The sequence below is a fragment of the Pantherophis guttatus genome, chromosome 12, assembly GCF_059756535.1.
Source record: "Pantherophis guttatus breed Tessera chromosome 12, ASM5975653v1, whole genome shotgun sequence".
NCBI lineage: Eukaryota > Metazoa > Chordata > Lepidosauria > Squamata > Colubridae > Pantherophis > Pantherophis guttatus.
This window is the reverse complement of record NC_142074.1, coordinates 17,766,357-17,784,777: the sequence shown is the minus strand read 5'-3', so window position 1 is coordinate 17,784,777 and position 18,421 is coordinate 17,766,357. Positions and strand designations below refer to the sequence as shown.

Sequence of the window (18,421 nt, the reverse complement as noted above, 5' to 3'; positions counted from 1 at the left end):
TGGAAGGCTGAGTGAGATTCAAACTGCCAAATTGCAGGTAGCCGGCAATCAGCAGAAGAAGCCTGCAGTACTGCACTCTAACCACTGCACCACCTCTGGATCTCCTGATAAGTAAGATCATTGCCACTCACTCCCACATAAGAATTGCAACTATATTTTCTATTCTTTGGGAAGTGGGAAGTTGATTGAAATTAAAACTCACCCTTCTGCAGATGCTCAAAGAGGTCTCCTTCTAATGTGCAACCCGACTTAAATGTTTGTAGGAGAAGGAGTGGTAGAACCTAGGGTGGAGTTAAAAGAGGAATCAGCCTAGAATCCATACATAGTCACAAGTGGACTAGGTCCAATCTCTCTTGAATTCTGTGGACCCTTATCTAGCTCCTAGAAGAGACTGTTAGTTGAGAAGATTCCTGTGCATAGGCTGCTTAGCAATAAAACAGTTTAATTGGATCTTCCCGTGTAGATCTGTTTTTTTGTTTTTTTTTCATGCCTGGCAATATTTTATAGGAAAAAAAGACAGGTTAGTGATACAATGACATTGTACATATAGACATTTTAACTGGGGGATCTTTGAACCTTGGTTGACATAACTCCTAGCAAGAAACATTACAGCTAGAATAGGTCCATGCACTGGAGTATCCCAAGCATCAGTTAGAAATGGACATTTACCCTGTTTTCCCCAAAATAAGACATCCCCTGATAATAAGCCCAATCGGGCTTTTGAGCGCATGGCAATAAGGCCAAGCGCTTATTTCAGGGTTCAAAAAAATATAAGACAGGGTCTTATTTTCGGGGAAACACGGTATTATGCTTCCCAGAATTTTCTAATGTAAACGAATTTCCCTTTTATTTAAGGAATTGTCAATAATAATAATAATGATAAGATAATTAAACGATTTGTCAAAAACTGGAAGAGCGGTGTGGTGGATGGGTGAAGATACCATGAATAAATAATTACAAGAAATGAACTGTCAACCAGAGACCCTGTAAACCACCTAATAACAGAGCTGTTATAAAATCAATAAGTAGAGCAGCTGTAACATCAGAACATGCCAAAATATTTTGCCAGTCAAATTTGTTCACAGGTATCTGCAGTAATAACATGTGTTTGGCTGAGTATCTTCAGAGTTGGAATAGATCTTGCTCCCATTCAAAATTAATACATCACATTTGGGGGGAAAATACATCTAATAAATATATAAAAGGATTGGATGATCCATCAGCCGCTAACTAGAAGCCAAAAACATTAGTGATCTATTCCAAAATAGATTTGTGGAAATGGGTTATTGAAATCTGTAATCCAATTCTGGTGCCTTCCTGTTTCCTTCCTTCTCTCCTTCCTTCTCTCCCTCGCTTTCTTGCTTGCTTGCTGAAATTTGCCAGAATGTTGTTTCTTTTTTAAAAAAATCCTCATTTTAAAGATTATATGACTAGACTATATAGTCCAGTGGTAGTTAACCTTCGGATAAGGCTGGTAAACACCCGCCTTGATCTTCTTTGACACGCTGCCAAAGACCTAATTGGCAATTATCTTGGCAAGGTCACACAGAAACACAGAGTCAAAAACAGAGCTTCAAAGTACTAACTGACACCATCTACAACGTTGCTTCCTGCAAAGGCCCATGTGCCTTTACTCTTCCTTTATGTCTTCTCAGAGGGGCCAATCATCTCCAAGTTTTACTCCTGAGTCGTCCCTTTTGTTTTAACTGTTCTTGCCTTCTGGCAGCTCTGCGCATGCGCGCACTAGGAACAGGCTTCCCCTGTTCCTCTGCCTTTCTGATATCCGACTCTGGAGGCTCCGGAGTCAGCGCATAACTCCCAGATGGCCCTGGCCCCATCTCTGCCTCTGAAGCAGAGCTCTCATCTGAGCCTTCCCCAGACTCCAGGACTGGACCAGCCTCCTCACTGTCCAACTCTGCTGCCAGCTCCACAGGCTGCTGGCTGACCACAATTCCCAGCATCTGATCAGTCAGCACTTTCCTTACTAAGTACCATGTTTTCCCAAAAATAAGTCCCTGTCTTATACATTTTTGGACCCCAAAATAAGTGCTTGGCCTTATTTTGGGGGATGTCTTATTATTTTGGGTCACGTGGAGCAAGATGGGGCTTCTCTTGCTGTCTTACCAGATTTCCAGCTCTGTCTCCCTAACCCTAATCAGAGGAAATGCCGGGGACCAGCTGCGTATGTGATTAAATATTTTTGGAGAGGGCTTATTTTTGGGGAGGGCTTATTTTTGGGGAGGGCTTATTTTCAGGGGAAGTCTTATTTTCAGGGAGGTCTTATTTTCGGGGGAGGTCTTATTTTTGGGAAAACACAGTAAGTGTGAAAGTACAAATAATGTCACTTCATATCTCCCCCACCCCTGGTTTGTTCACAAATTTCAGGAGATTAAGAAGGAACTGGTCAGTTGTTTTGAAAAATATAAAGCAGATCCTGTCTCATATGTTATCCAAGATCTACTGCTTCTGTAAAAGCAACCTAAAGCATTTGCGTCAGTTCAAGAAGACTTTTTAGGAAATAACATAATATACTAAAAGTAATAGCTAGACGTAAAGATTAGATGTTGCTAATTTGCTAAACTTGCTGCCTCGGACTTTCTCTGTGTTTTTTTTTTCTTTTTTTCAATTACTAAATAAATGTAATAAAGTTGATTGATTGAATGATTGACCAAATCAGAGGTTTATAAGGAATTGTAATCCAAAACATCTAGAGGGCACCAAGTGACTTTTCTTGCTCCAGATAATGTGAGAACCAATCTCTGCTATATTCAGAGGCTAAAATCCCAGCATAAAATCTGTCACAATTAATATATATTTCTCTATATTATACTAAAATGCCCCCTTTTTTTTAGTATAGAGTGCCCTAATACGTCTTCATTAGATATATATTTGTCCCAGGAGACTGAGAACTTTTAGTGTTATGAAGAAGCCAGCTTTTTGAAGTCATTGATTAGCATGTCATGCAAGGAGAAAATTCACATAGTTTTTCCAATAGAAGCTATCTCTTATAGCCACATCTGCCACTGAACATTTCAAAACTCATTTTTTTCCCCACTCTTTATCTCTCTCCCTCTTCTCAAATTTTGCCAGGCCTCCTGCCAGGTCAATTAATATTTTAGAAGGAATGCAAATAACCTCTGCCTAACCAGCCCTATCAATGTTTTCATTATATTTTATTTAGCCCCAATGTTCTGCATCAATTAAAGCTTCAGTCCAGATTTATAACAGGGCAGACAACAAGAATTTATCCGATCAAAGGCACTGATTTGTTTCGTTGTTTTGCTCTGGTAGCGCAAGTATTTTTTTAAAAAAATGTCATGCAGACATTTAAAAAGAAAAAAAGATGATTCATTCATTATTTTAAATGGCAAAGTCTAAAATCAATAAGCAAATATTTTTTTGTGCTCAGGTAAGAATGTCTTAAGATTGCCGGGAGAAATATCAACAATCTCAGATATGCAGATAATACCACTCTAACGGCAAAAAGTGAAGAGGAACTAAAGAGCCTCTTGATGCGGGTGAAGAAGGAGAGTGCAAAAGTTGGCTTGAAACTCAACATTAAAGAAAACTAAGATCATGGCATCCGGCTCTCTGAATTCCTGGCAAATCAATGGGGAAGAAATGGAGGTAGTGACAGATTTTATTTTCCTGGGCTCCAAGATCACCGCAGATGGGGACTGCAGCCAAGAAATTAAAAGACGCTTGCTCCTGGGGAGGAAAGCTATGGTAAATCTAGACAGTTTACTAAAAAGCAGAGACATCACCCTTCTAACAAAAGTGTGTATAGTCAAGGCTATGGTTTTCCCAGTTGCAATGTATGGCTCTGAAAGTTGGACTATAACTTTGGGGTCTTTGAACCTTGATTGACATAACTCCTAGCAAGAAACATTGCAGCTAGAATAGTTCCATGCACTGGAGTATCCCGAGCATCAGTTAGAAATGGACATTCTACTTCCCAGAATTTTCTAACGTAAATGAACCTTATTTATTTATTTAACTCATTTTCCTGTATCTTACAAATTGAATTCTGCAGAAGGGCATCTTCAGAAGAACCTCTCTTGCAGATCAAAAAATCCAGTTCATGAGTCCATCAGATAATCAGTCCCTAATCCAATCACAACCTCAAGACAAACATCTTGAATGGAACCCTTAACACATTTCCTCTTGCTCGTACAATGTGATATGAAAAATATACTGTAATGTAAATCTGTAAATCTAGCTTTCCACTAGATCTTTTGTCAATTGGCAGGTAAAAGAACTTTCCAGTGGTGGCTCTCAGATATTGAAAATTCTCCCTAGACCTACATGCCTACTATATTTTTTATGAGTCCTTATGCTCTAGGCAATGACAATCCTGTTCTCCAATGCATTTATGGTTTTTAGTGATGCCCAAGACTCTTTAAATTACCTTTTTGCAATTTAGTGATGCCTTCACTGTTTTTTTTTTTTTTTTTTTACCAGCTGGTCTCATATGTTTGTTTGCTTGTTTGTTTTGCTCTGCTATTTTCAAGGTAAAATAGTAGTTGCTATGGAGGTCTATATTTTGTTTTGATCTTGTTATTGCGGTGTTGCCTTGAGGCCATCAGCAATAAGGCAGGATAGCAATCTGATAAATAAACAAGCACAATAAAACCAAAGGCAGAACAATAGCAAAAAAAAAAAGCAAAAATAAATTGATAGTTATTTTGAAATCTAAGGGGTTGTCATGCAGAAGATAAAAAAAACAACAACAACACCTTATTCTTAACTGCTCCAGGGGACAGTGCTGGAATCAATGGATGCCAACTTTAGAAAAGCAGATTAAGGGGAAAACAGATTTGGAGCCAAGAAGAGACTTCCTAGGATGGAGGGCCATTCAGTAGTACCGTAAGGATGCTTTGAAACACCAAAGGGATCCTTCTTCGTAATATTATTTAAACAAGAGCTTTACAACAGCTTTAATTGAGGTGCTGTGGTTCAGATTCTGCCCAGAAGAAGAGGCTTAAACAAGAAACTATATTTTGTGTCAATCCATTCACCCACCCTGTCGATATTATTGACATATGGCATTTCTAGAGGTGGGATTCTACTGGTTTGGACCGGTTCGGGCGAACATGTAGCTCCAACGATCAGCTGGGAGCAAACCGGTTCGCTCCAATTATCAGCTGGGCCCGCCCACCCACCTCTGCACTTTACTCATCTATATCTTCTCAGGTGATTCGCGTGGCACAGTGGATTGTCACACCTCAGCTGTGTTACGCCCAGGGGTGAAATCCAGCAGGTTCTGACAGGTTCTGGAGAACCGGTAGCGGAAATTTTGAGCAGTTCAGAGAACCGGCAAATACCAACTCTGGCTGGCCCCAGAGTGGGATGGGAATGGAGATTTTGCAGTATCCTTCCCCTGCCATGCCCACCAAGCCATACCCACCAAACCACACCCACAGAACCGGTAGTAAAAAAGTTTGGATTTCACCACTGGTTACGCCCCAGCAGCAATGAAATTCTTCAGAGTGATAGTCAAATTCTCCCCCTCCTCCCCCAGTCCTAGCTGAAGAATCTGAAGACTTCTTAAAACAAAATAAGTTCTCTCTGTCATTGAACGATGGTCATTTCCCTCAACCAACTTTGTAAGTTTAGGGTACTAGGTAGTTTTCCATCCCAGTTTGAAGAAGATCCATTCTGCCTTTGTTCGTATGATATGCTTTACCTTGTAAGGTCTGGCAGAAGATGCATTCAATAAATTACTCTTCTAAATTTGGGTTAGGGTTGACCTTGGTCCGTGTCTTCTGATTCAGCATGGTGTGGAAAATCAGCCAATTTGGCTAAGTCTGTGATGGGAAAGCTGAGCTGAAGATGAATAGGGTAGTTTAAATGCAGCTAGCCTGCCATTGCTTCTTCTTTTTTAAAAAAGGATGTATATGACAGTATAAATCTCAGGATTTTATAGCCAGATAAGCAAGCAGAATTAGAAGAATTAAGAGGAGGAGGAGGAGGAGGAGGAGGAGGAGGAGGAGGAGGAGGAGGAGGAGAAAGAAGAAGAAGAAGAAGAAGAAGAAGAAGAAGAAGAAGAAGAAGAAGAAGAAGAAGAAGAAGAAGAAGAAGAAGAAGAAGAGGAGGAGGAGGAGGAGGAGGAGGAGGAGGAGGAGGAGGAGGAGGAGGAGGAGGAGGAGGAGGAGGAGGAGGAGGAGGAAGAAGAAGAAGAAGAAGAAGAAGAAGAAGAAGAAGAAGAAGAAGAAGAAGAAGAAGAAGAAGAAGAAGAAGAAGAAGAAGAAGAAGAAGAAGAAGAAGAAGAAGAAGAAATAATAATACTATTTGGGAACTCTGTACATTTGTATAGTAAATATTCCTTCGGTTGTGAGCAGTTATTAATGGTGATGTGATATATATTAACAAGGCATGTCTTTGTAACTTGCAAAGACCCCCTTTCATCATTTCATTCAGGTAGCTGATCCTCCATGAACTCTTGTCATTGTAGATTTTACAGTGTGCAATCCATCTTGCACGCTCATGGGGTATTAGCTATGTGTGTTTGGGGTAGACATGTTTGTGTGTACATCTGAGGTAAATTGAACATATGAGGTAGAACCACATAAGATGTTCAAATGAAAGCAGAACAATAATAATCATGAAGCAGAGGAGAAAGCTTAGACGCCTCCTGAAGTATGAGAACATGTACTTGCTAAAATATATATGGGTAAATCTATTTGCACAAAAGAAAAATAAGAACCATAAGAATGGGTCGTTTATAATTCTATGCGTATGCTTTATTCTTCCTTCCGTATTACAAAAAGACCATAGACTTCATTCTACCTGAAGTAACATCCAAGGTAGACAATCAGAAGATATCCATATATTATCGTCCCTGCAAATCAGCCTCTTTGATCACAAAAGAACATTCTTCTATTAGTGTCTAATTCCCATTTTATTAGTAACACAATATTTCATATGTCTTTGCAGATTGATTTTCCCCTTAGTAACGACAGAGAGATTTTTTAAAAAAAAGCATTACCGAGGTGTCTGAAAATGTTCTCTGTGCTTCTCAAGCTAGAGAACATTGACAGAGCACTTTATATGTAACTGATTCCTGCTGTGATATCTCCAGTAGAAACAAATGAACTTAATGGGACAGGGGGAAAAAAAGAAAGAAAAAAAGAAAATCCTCTAAAATGTTGGAGAGCCGCAGGTGATCAGGGGAGACTAGAAAACCATATTGGATTAGGTAGAAGGCATCTAGCTGGACTTCAGAAATTCAACTGATGTGTTCACACCCTCTGAGGTAAAAACCCTCTGAGGTAAAATCCCATTTTCTAGGTTTGAATGGCACATGATCTAAACATGTAAGTAAGGTCTGAGGGGATGTTTGGTGCTCTCTGAGCTTGGCTGTTTTCTGGCAGATGTTTCATGACCCAAACTTGGTAAGATCATCAGTGACCATGTGATGATATTATCTAGTTTGGGTAATGAAAAGGGGTGGGTTTCACTTACCTTTACCACTGCTTTGCCCTGGGCGCGCACAAGCTCGCTTTGCGCATGCGTCCGGCCTTCCACACATGCCCTTTGCTCGCTCGCCTGCGTTCCGCGTACTTTACTTATTAAATGTATATGCCACCCATCTCGCTCTCCAAAGCAACTTTATAGGAGGTAGACTTTGCTCTTGTCTTTGTTTTGTCAACAGTAAATTAAACAAACTTATGAATCTATGCCATCCGTATTTTAGTGACTTCTAACTTCAGAGTTGCTGTAATGTCTAGCATTTGTAATATATTGTAAATGGATGTATGAACAGAGTAGAGTAGAGTAGAGTAGAGTAGAGTAGAGTAGAGTAGAGTAGAGTAGAATAGAATAGAATAGAATAGAATAGAATAGAATAGAATAGAATAGAATAGAATAGAATAGAATAGAATAGAATAGAATATTGGCCAAGTGCGATTGGGCACACAAGGAATTTGTCTCTGGTGTATATGCTCTCAGTGTACATAAGGAGAATAAAATACATTCATCAAGAATAAAAAGATACAACACTTAGTCAAGGTTACTAATAAGCTATCAAATCATTCTAAGAAACAAATAAAAACAATATAATTGAAAGATACAAGCAACATGGTTATAGTAATAAGTGGGAAGAGATAGATACTAGTCATCCAATTATCAATAAATAGAGATGGATGCAGCAGAATGTATCCATAAATGGGAATTGATGGGGCATTCTTACAATGGACAATGCCTTTATTATACTGGATTTACTCCTGTATGGAGCAACTTCCATAAAAAGTAACCACAGAACTGACAGACACTCGTTTAAGAAGTTATGTTCACTCACTTTCCAGCAAGATTGGAGTATAATTGGAGTATAATTGGAGTAAAATTCACAATGAGGTTTCTCTCCCTCCAATTTCATCTCCCACGATATCCACTGATCAACTGCTTTCATGCTGGAAATCTCTGAACTTCTTTTTTTTTTCCCCCGAAGGACCTTATTTTTGCTGCTGCATCAAATGACTGAGCTTGGAAGTCCAAAGCTAGAAAGCACAAATTGAATCCTTGAAAAAAAGAAAAAAAAAAGAGCTGCGGCAAGAGTACTAGTTGTTCAACAAAAGGATATTGCTGAGAAGTCAACGCTGGCCATTCTGGGATTTAAAGCACCAAGGATACGGTTAAAGAAAGCAACAAAGACAATAAAACTATCTAGAAGAAAAGAGGTAGTAAAGTCGCACTTGTTAGCGAGATCCCGTGGGAAGGATTCAATTCTGATTTTGGGATAAGTCTCAAGTGATCTAGGACAAAGGGAAGCTCTTCATTACTTAGTGGAGAACTAGCTTAGGGGACTCAGAAAAAAAGGATTTGACAGCGGTTACTTGTTTTAGAGAGCGTTAAGAAACTCATAAAGGATTTAACTGGATCAATAGTTCACTGGTCACGATGGCTACTTACAATAGCTTTGGTTGGCTTTATTCGTCTAGCTAAGGGAGACTTTTAAAACCACAATTGATGGGCTTCATGTGTTATACTAAGTCAGAAATCAAAGTTTCCAAGCTGTAGTAGTATCAACCCTGAAGCTGATCTGACTGAAGCCATTTTGACTGCTTCAGTGTTGCCACACTGAAGCTGAGGGATAGGGAGGAGGCAATTGAGACAGAGGGGAAGTTATAGCCAAAACAATGTATTTTCTCTTGGGAACCAAGGACGTTTTCACACCTGGTCGGAAGAAGGCAGATGTCAGGCCTGGAAGCCATCTTCAGGCCTGCCACATTTACTACTGTGGGAAACTGGGAGGGGGGATTGTATGGAGCGTGGGTGATATATAGTCATAATAACATTCCTTTCTCAGGGAGTCAAGGACATCTTACCCTGCACCTGGAAGGGTAAGACTTGGAGGCATCTCCAATTGGGACGGTGCTTTGATTGGATCATGTGATGGACATGTGGGTGCTGGGCAGGGACTTGGACTTTCTTTTGGGTGGGGAAAACCTGGAAACTTTCAGATTCGGGTTTTCCCAGATGTGCCAATATGACAACTCTAATAAAATGGAACATTGAGGAACTTCAAGTCTTGGAGTTTTCATTCACTGGGGGTGTTACTAGGATCCCTGACAGCAGAGTGATGCCACTTGGCTGCTATCCCATACTGCGATTGGACCATGTGATTGATTGCTTTGAGAAAGTGGAAAAACTTTTACTTTTAATTAGGTGAAAAACGTGGGAGACTTCAGAGTCGGTTTTCACCAGATATGTGCCAATATGATAATTCCAAATAAAAGTATTCTTTGAGGAATCTACATGCCTTGGAGTCTTGCTTGCTATGGATTTATTACTTGGAATTCGACAAGTAGCTTGGTTAAACGATAATGGGCAAAAGGTAGGGACCATGGTTATTCACTTAACAACAGTGGTAGAAAAAAGGTTGTAAAATGGGTCACATGATGCCTCCCTTAATGACTTTACTGTTCAACAACAATTTTTCCCCTATTGTGGTCATAAGCCTGCATTCTCTTTTAATGTCTAGAGCCTTGGTGGCACAGCAGACTAAAGCGCTGTTAAGTAACACCAGCTGCCTGCAATTACTGCGAGTTCAAATCTCACCAGGCTCAAGGTTGACTCAGCCTTCTATCCTTTCGAGGCAGGTAAAATGAGGACCCGGATTGTGGGGGCAATAAGCTGACTTTGTATAAAAAAGAACACCGCTTAGGAGGGGCCCCGAAAGCCCTACTAAGCAGGTATATACAAAAGTATGAAGGCTATTGCTTAACGCATTGTAAGCCGCCCTGAGTCTCTGGAGAAGGGCGGCATATAAATCGAACCAATAAATAAATAAATAAATAAATGTTGTGTAATGTATTTCAAACCACATTTTTAATTTGAATCAACCAGCATGGGGTCTCTATTAACTGCATCAGAATAGCCAAACTTTTTCAGCATTATTACATTATTTATTCATTTAAGAAAATTTATATGGCCGCACAACTCACTCTCAGTGACTCTGGATGGCTTGATTCATCCCTCTTTATTTATTATTCCTTTCTAGACTTGCCTGCTATTTCGTGATAGGAACTGCAAAGGCTCTGGAGCTGCTAAAGAAAAAGGTTGTTTCAGCCAACCTGAAACTGAGGAATGACCCCCTTACGTAGTCATAAGTACCCTAAGTGTAATCTATGATTTATGGATTTCTCAGAACCAGACCTGTCACTTATTTATGGAGGAGAAGAAAGAAAAATGCTCAAGCAATTGAATACATGGGGATTTGGTGGGGTCAGAAGTCATCCATTTTGCTTCGTGGTGATGGCCATTTATATACGGCTATTTGGTGTCTCTCAAAGAATTTGATAAATGGATAATAACCAGGGCAATAATTTCCAGGTTGAGATGCAGCAAACCACTTATGTACCTTAGCAGTTACTGGTGTTCTTTGAGCTGTTATTTAAGTTACGGTATTATTGCAAAGAATAATCCATGTTAAAGCTGTTCGTTTGATGATTCAGATATACCATAAAATGCAAGGCAGATAATTTTTCATACTCTATGATGAATCCATGATAGAAATTACTGCCTAGGGCGGGGGGTTGGAGGGCGCGGAATAAGATAATTGACAAGATTTTGGCTGACGACACTTTGAAAGCTGGTGAATTAAATATTTCTTTACACGTTCCTTTTTTCCACCCAGTATCTAACTATCTCAGATATTTTCAGTTTTTTCCCATTGAACCATTTGCATTTCCACATTTTAAAAGTTGCCAGATATGAGACATAATCCGGTAAAAGATATAAGTCTTTAAAACAAATATTATGGAGCTTTTGAGCAAGCTTGCATTGCCAATTATGGACGGTGTCCACCTCCATTTTAATATTTCAAGGCTTTCAAAACATACTGCTTGGATGCCTATGGAGATTCTCAGTCATCCAGTCATCCAGATCATGGTTGTCCCAGAGCACCAGAGGTGCTTTTTCAAAGGTCAGTTGGACTTTCTTGGTTTTTTTCCTTGAATATTTTTTTTATTTTATTTTAGTTTGTCAAACATGTTATCAAACATGATAACAGATATAAGTATGAACATGGACATGAGCACAGGTAATGAGTAGAAATAAATGGGACAGTGGGACAGGGATGGTAGGCATGCTGGTGTGCTTATGCACACCCCCTTTATGGACCTCTTAGGAATGGGGTGAGGTCCACGGTAGACAGTATAAGGTTGAAGCTATGGAGCTTTGAGGATGTAACAACGGAGTTGGGTAGAGCATTCCAGGCATTGACCACTCTGTTGCTGAAGTTGTATTTTCTACAATCGAGTTTAGAGTGGTTTATCTTGAGTTTGTATCTATTGTTTGCCCGTGTATTATTGTGGTTGAAGCTGAAGTAGTCGTTGACAGGTAGGACATTGTAGCAGACAATTTTGTATACTATACTTAGGTCAGACCATAGGCAGCATAGTTCCAGATTGTCCAAGCCCAAAATTTCAAGCCTGGTGGCATTGTGAGCAGAGGAGTGGAGGACTCTTCTCGTGAAATACTTCTGGACCCGCTCAATTGTATTAATGTCCGATATACAGTGTAGACTCCAGGCAGACAAGCTGTATTCGAGAATTGGTCTGGCCAAGGTTTTGTATAGTTTGCAATTCGATGTTACTGGAGAAGAAGCTTCGCAAAATTAGGTTAGCAACTCTTAATGTCTTTTTGATGATGCTGTTACCGTGAGTTCTGGGGCTTAGATCATTTGAGATGAATATTCCTAGGTCCTTTCACTTCTCTTCCAAGAAGCTTCTTCATTTCTTTCTGAAATGAACAGACACCATGATAAAACTAAAGAAGCTTCTTGGATGAGAAGCAAAACATCTTCAAGGAAAAAAACAAGTCCAGTTGCCTTTTGAAAAAGCACCTCTGGGGAAATATTGTTTGGATATAGAAAGAAAATAAAGCTCATGTAGTCATCTTAATTGTTCAGTTCTGGTTTTCTACTATTTTTCTAAATTTTGATCCACAATTGGAAAGCGAAGTTACGTTCCGCATTGTGACATTTTTAGACAGTTAGAAAAAAAAAACACCCTATAGAATGCATTTTAATTTCTCAGTTGTTTTATTGTCTTCCCATAATTAATTCTAAAATAGGACTACAACACAAGGGAAAAACAGAGTGGAGACAGCTTGGTTCCCCCCAGCCCACCCCCTCATATTAAACACTCAATTATTTTCAAATTCTTTTTTTTTTTCAAAAGAATAGATTTTAATACATTGGATATTCATTATTAATTCTCCCCTTCTCTTATACACAACTTGCATATTTATTCAAAGTTTCATTACTGGAAAGGCAGCGTATTGCTTGCTTAAATACTTTCTGTAGACACCTTTTGTTGAAAACAAAATCATACTCTTTGAGATGTAATTACCCTATTGAGCAAATATTTACTGGAAAGGGAAAAAAATGGGTGTTAAATAATTTCTGTTCTCAGCACATGCCACAAGGTTTGAAACTGTGCATAGCATTTGCATTTTTTTTTTCCTGTTTATAATTAAGTTGGTTTCCCACCGCTGGGCTTCCATTGGTGCAAAATTGTAATAAAAGTTCAACAAATCAAAAAAAAAAAAATCAGCAGGAAACCCTCGGGGTTATAGCAAAGCAGATATAACTGTGTCTGGGATCTTCGGAAGGACCATCTTCTGTGCCTGAAGCAGCATCCGAAGTTACTGTTTAAAAGATTCCTTGTAGATGGAAGACTTATATCTCAATTACGTTTATGTGAAAAATCAATAGCTTGGGACACTTTTGGTCTCCCCCCCCCCCAAAAGCCATGTCACTTTTTTTAGAAGTCAGAGAATACTCGACATTCACATTTAGAACAAGTGGCTCAGTGGCTAAGATGCTGAGCTTGTCGATCGAAAGGTCGGCAGTTCAGCGGTTTGAATCCCTAGTGCCCCATAATGGGTTGAGCTCCCGTTACTTGTCCCAGCTTCTGCCAACCTAGCAGTCCGAAAGCACGTAAAAAAAATACAAGTAGAAAAATAGGGACCACCTTTGGTGGGAAGGTAACAGCGTTCTGTGCGCCTTTGGTGTTTAGTCATGCCGGCCACATGACCACGGAGACATCTTGGGACAGCGCTGGCTCTTTGGCTTTGAAATAGAGATGAGCATCACCCCATAGAGTCAGGAATGACTACACATATGTGCAAGGGGAACCTTTACCTTTACCTTTATAATAAGCTCTCTCTGTTGCAAAAATGATATTTTTTTAAAAAAAAAGTTTTGTGTGAGAGCTTATGAGCTGGTATCTCTCTCTCTCTCTCTCTCTCTCTCTCTCTCTCTCTCTCTCTCTCTCTCTCTCAAATTTCAGTGCTTACTTTGAGAGCTCTGGCAGGGAGTTGAGATTTTCTAGGGTACAAATGATGAAAATGTCAATATCTAACTGCTACTTAGTGCAGAGTGTGGCAGTGTAATACTGGGTTTCCGTTAAGCTATAGAAAGGTCAAGAGCAAAAAAAAAAACCAAAAAAAAAAACCCAATCAGGATTAAACTCGAGAGGATACTGGATATGGTCAATAATCTTCACTATTCGGAAGAAATCAACTGTTTGAAAGGGCTTTGGTCCTAGTGTACGATAACGATTCTTTAACAGTTGTGCCGTGTTGCGTAGAAGGAAATTTCCACCAGGTTTAAGCGGAGCCAAGGAAATTGGATGTTTACGCCTGTTTGCTTCCACATCTCAGTCAAAATACTTGACACAAGGTAATTTTCTGTCATTTTCACAGGGTCAAATCCTAATTGGTGTTAATTGTGCAGCCAGTTTTATCATTACGGGAAGGAATGGGCATCTGTTTTGGATGAACGGTTGTGAGGCACAGTTCCTTGGAGGAGAAAAGTTGCCTCTCGTGCTGTCGCTGGCCCCAGAGAAACATAAAATGCACAATATTGCTTTAAAAAATAAAAAAATAAAACACGTAGCAGCTAGATCAGTAGTGGGTCGCCCCCGGTTCGGACCGGTTCTTTAGAACCGGTAGTAAAGATGGCAGGAGGCTCAGCCTACTGACCCCAATGTCATCAAGAAGCTTCTGTGCATACAGCCCAGTGGTGGGTTTAATTTTTTTTTACTACCGGTTCTGTGGGCGTGGCTTGGTGGGCATGGCTTGGTCGATGTGGCAGGTGAAGGATATTGTAAAATCTCCATTCCCTCCCTACTCCTAGGGAAGAATACTGTAAAATCTCCATTCCTTTCCCAATCGAGGGGAAGATTACTACAAAATCCTCATTTCTTCCCGATCAGCTAGGACTTGGGAGACAGAGAATAGATAGGGGTGAAGCTAGACAGAATTTTTACTACTGGTTCTCTGAAGTACTCAAAATTTCCACTACCAGTTCTTGCGAACTGGTCAGAACCTGCTGAAACCCACCTCTGATGCAGCCCTGTTGCGAACTGGTAGTAAAGGTAAGTAGAACCCACGACTGAGCTAGGTGTCATTCAACCAATTACTGGTATCTACACAGCCAGGAGATGGGAGGTACGTCATGCCTAGGTCCACAGGCTGAGATGCAAACCCAGAAATGTTTTGGGGAAAAAAAACAAGCTGCCTTCTCATCAAAGCCCAGACTCAACAAAAGAATGAACAGATGTTATGCAGTTTGTTTTAGCTATGTTTAAATTATATAATGAGGATTACTTAAATTTGATAAATTAATAACATTGTTAGCGTGAATTTGATTAATATGAATGATACCCAGGAACAACTTTATACCTAATAGATAAATGTTTAGCTTGAACAAGAAAGATAGAGATGAAGATAAAGATGAGGAGTTAGGCATTTTTTTTTGTTTATTCATGTTTAAAAAATATAATGAGGATTACTTAAATTTGATAAATGTGATAGAGATTATTAGAGATTAACACTTTTTAAAATGTTTTTAATAGGTTTGTTATTTTTTTTTTAACTATGGGGCCAAACGCATATATATCTTTTTAACTGTATTTTAATGTTTGTATTTATGTTTTTATTTTGGCTGTGCACCGCCCTGAGTCCTTCGGGAGAAGGGCAGTATATAAATCTGATAATAAATAAATAAATAAATAAATAAATAAATAAATAAATAAATAAATAAATAATATTGTCACTGTGAATTGGATTAATAGGAATGATACCTAGAACCAACTCTGTCCACACACAATATGGATGTATAGTTAAAAAATAATAATAATATTTTTTTTAAAAAAAGAATGACCTTCATTTACACTGATGGGCATCACCCACACTTCTTGGTGTAAAGTCATGAAGATGACCTTGAGAGAGACACAAAGATGCTGGAAGCATTTTTTTGGAGCAATGAGAACATTTGGAAGTGACTCAGGGAGATACCTCCCTGGTTCACTGAAGAGAGAGAAAGTATAGCACAAACAGATTTGCCAGATTCTCTTATTATAGTCAATCTCAATAAAGATAGTTTCTTTCTTTCTGCAGATTTCATTTCCTGATATGTCTAACTGACATTAATCTTGACTAATCTCATACTCTCTTTCAAGAAGAGCTAAAGGTCTTGCTTTTGTTGGTCTACCAACTGTCCACCAAGTATTGTTGCAATACCAACACCAGACGGGTTTACAAATAACTGACTTGCAAAAGGCCATGATGAAAGGAACACAATAGTTAGAGACAGTTGGCACAAAATTAATCTCAGCTAGCTGCAGCCATGCAATCTACAACACAGCTGATAATTCTGGAGTTTATCAGAGATATCAGGAGAAGAATGAGCCCACTTCCTGACTTTCACAACCAGGGGTGAAATCCAGCAGGTTCTGACAGGTTCTGGAGAACCGGTAGCAGAAATTTTGGGTAGTTCAGAGAACCGTTAGTGGAAATTTTGAGTAGTTCAGAGAACCAGCAAATACCACCTCTGGCTGGTACCAGAGTGGGGTGGGAATGGAGATTTTGCAATATCCTTCCCCCAGGAGTGGGGAGGGAATGGGGATTTTCCAGTATCCTTCCCCTGGAGTGAGGTGGGAATGGAGATTTTGTATCCTTCCCCTGCCATGCCCACCAAGCCACACCCACCAAGCCACACCCACAGAACCGATAGTAAAAGAATCTGGATTTCACTAGTGTTCACAACTCATGTGAAATTGCTCATGGTGAATTGTTTATGGTATTGTTTAAAACCTTATATTTTGGGTCTGAAAATTCATACTAATTTCTTTTCCTTTTTAGCTTTCTCCAATTTCATTTATTATATACATTTATTTGTATTTGATTGTTAGCATTACGGCTCTAATAAAGGTCAGATTTATTAGGTCAGCTCCACTACCAAAATAACAACCCAACTTCCCACAAGAGAAGCTGTGTAAGAACACTATTTTGATGAGCATAAACATAAATGCAGGAACCCTGAACACTGGAAAAAGGAAACACAGCATCTATACAATGTCTTCTAACAAAATGAATACCAGCTAGGGGTGAGCAGCATACAATAGATCAAACCCAGTCCAAAAATGTTAAGAGAATTCCTGAGGTCCGGGATTCAGACAAATTAGCCATCAACAAACACAGAGAGATAAACAACATCTACATACCATTGGTGGGTTGCTCCCGGTTCTGTCCAGTTCTATAGAACCGGTAGTAAAACCGGCGGGAGGCTCCACCCACCTGGCATGACATCATCATTGATGATCTGTGCATGCGCAGAAGAGCGCGCACGTATGCGAGTGAAGCAAACGTGTGCACACGATCCCGCTGCAAACCGGTAGTAAAGGTAAGTGGAACCCACCCTTGCTACATACTGTTCTAAAGAAACAATAAAAAGGTCCCAAAGGAAGACCAAAACATTTCCTCACCAGCAAACAACATCCAGATGAGCAAAGATTGACCCCCAAGATTAACACTAGACCAGAAATCAAGTGAAGAAAACCCCAATCAAGGAATTATCAACTCAGACCAACAAGCTAACAGTAAGCAATAGTCTATTCAAGGAACCACCAAGGAACCACCAACCCACCAACACTGACAGGGCAAAACACTAGTATATAAAAATAACAGCAAACCCCACTCCCTTCTAGCACTCATGATCTAACCTAGCTTTTTAAAAAAAAAAAAAAAAATTATATGCCGCCCTTCTCCGGAGACTCAGGGCGGCTTACAATGCGTTAAGCAATAGCCTTCATTCTTTTGTATATTTTATACAAAGTCAGCTTATTGCCCCCACAACTGGGTCCTCAATTTACCTACCTTAGAAAGGATGGAAGGCTGAGTCAACCTTGAGCCTTGGTGAGATTCGAACCTGCAGTAATTGCAGGCAGCTGTTCTTAATAACAGGGTGCTTTAGACCACTGTACTACCAAGGCTCTTGGTAATGAAGCTTGGTAATGAAACATCTGCAAGAAAATCACCAAGATCAGAGAACACCAAGGACCTCTCAAGTTAGTTTTCCTTTGACTTGATGGACAAGGTAGATATAGGTTCTTCAATTAGTTTTCTTACATCTTCATAAACTTGTCTTCCTAAAGTAGATAAATAATCTACCCCGCATTTCACTACTTACCACAAAAACTGAGACGTGTCTCTCATGTGGTGCTACCAGATTCCATTTCTTAAGCTACTTCTTTCTTAAGGCAATGTTGGGCATGCATGGATTAGCTCAGCAGTTCCACCAACCGAATCAACGAGCTATATAAGTGAGGGGAAAGTAGAGGGAAGTGATTTTTTTTTTTAAAAAAAACCCTTTAAAACAAATCCACTCTTAGCCAACTCATAATTAATTTAGATATCTGTTGGAGCTAAGATGTCTTGTTTTTAACTTTAATTAATATCTGTGTTCAAAGTTAAAACATCACATTAGAAAGCTGAGCTTCATAAAACTGGCAGAAATTCCATGGAATATCGCCAGTAGTGATTAATGAAGAATGAAGAATCAACCTGCTGAGTCACCTGGGATAAATTTAATGGGTTTAAAAAAAAAACTTATTAATATGCTGCTTGAACA

General features: G+C 39.4%; 1 long non-coding RNA gene across 1 annotated transcript in view; it reads right to left on the bottom strand.

Annotated features, from left to right (window-relative positions):
• LOC132711916 (uncharacterized) overlaps positions 1-18,043 on the bottom strand; it is a 33,285-nt gene extending 15,242 nt beyond the window's left edge. The window contains exons 1-2 of the long non-coding RNA XR_009622637.2: positions 17,981-18,043; positions 203-281 (exon numbers count right to left, since the gene is read on the bottom strand). This is a non-coding gene — a long non-coding RNA (uncharacterized LOC132711916). The remainder of the gene's footprint in view (positions 1-202; positions 282-17,980) is intronic.
• Between the last annotated feature and the right edge of the window lie 378 nt (positions 18,044-18,421).